The sequence below is a fragment of the Euprymna scolopes genome, chromosome 39 (assembly GCF_053919585.1).
Source record: "Euprymna scolopes isolate OS-2025 chromosome 39, ASM5391958v1, whole genome shotgun sequence".
Taxonomy (NCBI): domain Eukaryota; kingdom Metazoa; phylum Mollusca; class Cephalopoda; order Sepiida; family Sepiolidae; genus Euprymna; species Euprymna scolopes.
The window spans coordinates 68480485-68483787 of record NC_136520.1 but is presented as its reverse complement, the minus strand read 5'-3'; the positions used below and the strand labels follow the sequence as shown (position 1 = coordinate 68483787).

Genomic DNA, 3303 nt, shown 5'->3' with positions numbered 1-3303 from the left:
CAGGGAAAAAATGTTCCAAACTTTTAAAACATCTATTGTCATGCCAGAGAATTGAAAAGAATAAGGAAATGAAGAAAATCAATATAATGTCAATAATTATAGGAGCACTAGGAACAGTCTCAACAAAATACTTATGGGGGGAAAAAAGACGAAAAGAAATCGAAATCAGGTGGAAGACTGAGTTTATACAACAGACGGTAATGCTGAAAACATATACGACATAATTATGTTGATACACCGGTTCCCGTCAGATCACCGAAGTTAAGCAACGTTGAGCCTGGCTAGTACCAGATGGGTGACCGTTTGGGAATATTAGGCGCTGTATGTGCTTTCCGCTTATCTAGGCATTTGTTTCCAGCCGTCCTGAACCTCCACTTACCACTGGTATTCAACAATGTCGACTCAGGAGAGGTATGGTTGCGGATTGCGCAACTCTTGCCACAAAAATTTCACGCGCAGGAGTCAAAATTGAAAAATTGGTACGTTGGGGCGATCGGAATTTTCTCTGTTTACTGATTGCGCATGCGTGAACAGTTCCCATTACAAATTCCTTATGTTAGGTAGAAATAAATTTGTAAACGGTTTTCAAAAGCGTGTCATGCTGGCCGAATGGTTATCATACTTGACTCACTGTCTTTAGGTTTGGGTTCCGATCTCAGCTCAGGGGATTTTTTTTTTTTACTGACAAGGAGTAGACTATTAAAAAACAAAAGCATAATACTCGCTTGTACATGTCTCAGTTTCTGTATGAATTAAAATACAATACATGCGTGTTTTACGACCTGGCAACGCCGGTCGGCCTGCTAGTATATATATATATATATATATATATATATATATATATATATATATATATATATATATATATATATATTCTTAAATTAGCCCAGCCTTGACAGCAGTGTTTTAAATTTCTTCCATTTTTTTTTTTTTTTTTTTTTTGCGTACATCTTATCTTTCTTTTAATAATATCATTTGAACTCATTCCCTTTTCCTTGTACCCATTTGTGAATTATTCCACGGATTTCTGCCTTTTGGATTACTTTAGACCATCTTCCAATTACGCGATTCCCTTGGATTTTACTTGTGGAAATGGAAATTTAACCAATTTTTTGGATTCTGGATTTTTGGATTTTACCGTTATTGGATATTTTACCCTTCACCAGACTATCCATTCACGTGAAATCACCTTTTTCTTCACCCTATTCCCTTTGCTTCACTTTTTGTTACCAAGTAAGATCTTTGACTTACTTGTAGTTTCAGCAAATACTTTTGCAAGCAAAATCTGTTCCCGCATTTTGCTAAATCCTACCTTCCGATGAGAAGGAAAGTATTCCTTTGAAACTCCGCGGATTAAGGACTATCCACTTATTTCGTGTTTCCTTTTTAAAATTAAATATGTTTTTAACTCTTTTTCAAAGTTTTTTTTTAACATGTTTTATTAACTACTTGTTCTTATATATATATGTGTGTGTGTGTGTGTGTGTGTGTGTGTGTGTGTGTGTGTGTGTGTGTGTGTGTGTGTGTGTGTGTGTGTGTGTGTAAGGAGCTTGGTGTCATTTAACGTTCAGCATATAACACTATATTAAGTGAATTGACATAAATTTGAATTCATTAAAAATAGTTTCGGTAAGTTTATTGTCAGGTTTTCCTACCTGGAAATTTGAAGTTTTTTAATTAAAGTAACATTTAATTACTGCCTTCATTAAATTAATGTTTTTTTTTAATGTCTCCGATTTAATAACGCACTTCAATTTATAGCCAATAACAATAACGGACGAAATCTTTATAATTATATTACAGTCCTAAAATTCTTTGATATAAGTATTGCACCTAGTAGTTAATTTGCCCTTTCTTGTTTTTTTTTTTTTACATTGGAGTCACCACTTATTAAGGCCCGAAAGCCACTGAAGGATAAGGGTTAATGAGTGTATGGTATGTTACAAGAAAGGTCCCTCTTTTCTTGTAAGTAAGAAAGATATTAGATAAGTAAAAATGAGATTAGATAGACCGAGATTCGATAAGCAAGGTTCGGAAATAGATTCAGGAAGGAATTCGCATTGTTCAATTTACTATAAAATAGTAGATATGTTTGAGTAAAAGGAATTTTTATTGTTCAATTCTTTTTATGAAAACTGAATTAAAATAAGGTCAGTTAGAAGAACGAACAATAGCAAATTTAAATATGTTAAAAAATAAGTTAGGTCGAAAAATAGGTTAGAAGGCTTCTTTGTCTGCAGAAATGGTTTGGACATGTGCGAACCATGCATGTTTAACCCACGCGAATTTTCCACGTGTGCGTGGCACGTGTTTGGAGCCACGGATGACGTCATAGCAGAAAATGAATTCTCAATATAGTTTGCTAGTTTTAGGAGATTAGACATAGTTGGACAGACGGGAGACAGAGCTGACATTGGTCAGAAGAGGGCCCCCCTTTGGAAGCGAAGGGTTAGAAAGTTTTAATCGTGTAGTCGACTTTGAATTCTTGGAACCATCATGGTTGCAACCGGCTGAATGTAATAAAAGAACACATCATATTTTGTAACTGCATCTTCGTGTCGTTGATTCCACCAAATTGAAATAATCGTTAATATGAACTTTGTGTATAACTAATCTAAGAAATGTGTCCCCCTCTCTATCATAAGTAATGACTGTCCCCTCTTCTCTGTGTTATAAGAACTGATCACCACCTCTCTCTCCTCTCTACAATATATGTAATAAGAGCCCACAGACTTTAAAATGCCACTTCTCTCTTCTCCCCTCATCAATATATATGTCCGCTAGGTGTGTCAGAAACTTCGTGAAAAATAGTGAATAATTCCACCCTGTCTTTCCAAGCTTATAACTTCGAAAAATGTCATTCAAGCCCTAATTTTATTTTCAATTCAAGAGGCAAGGACCAAGGTTTCGTTTAACAAACAAAACAAAAAAACAAACAACGTGGGTTTTTTTTTAAAAAGGTTTTCATCTTCGGACTTTACAGGTAAATTTCTAAAAAACACTACTTTTTTTGTTTTAAATTTGAATATATTATTTATTGACCTTTTCTCTTCAATTTGTAATATATAACACTTTGGTGAGTAAATTAATTATTTACTTTTTAATAGACACTTAAAAATGGGGGGAGCGTGAATTAAAAAAAACGTTTGTCTAAAATATTATATTCGGTTTATTGGAAAGAGCATAAAATTTCACATTGACCCTGAAAACATCGTAAAAATAGAATCAATAGAAAAATTTTGATAGATTTTTAAAGTTTAAAAATTGAAAAATATTGAGTTCGTAAAATTCATTACTGTTTAA

The 3303-nt window shown here is 33.6% G+C and overlaps 1 pseudogene; it reads left to right on the top strand.

Annotated features, from left to right (window-relative positions):
• Positions 1-211: 211 nt before the first annotated feature.
• Positions 212-328, top strand: LOC145264064 (5S ribosomal RNA; annotated as a pseudogene).
• The last annotated feature ends 2975 nt before the right edge of the window (positions 329-3303 follow it).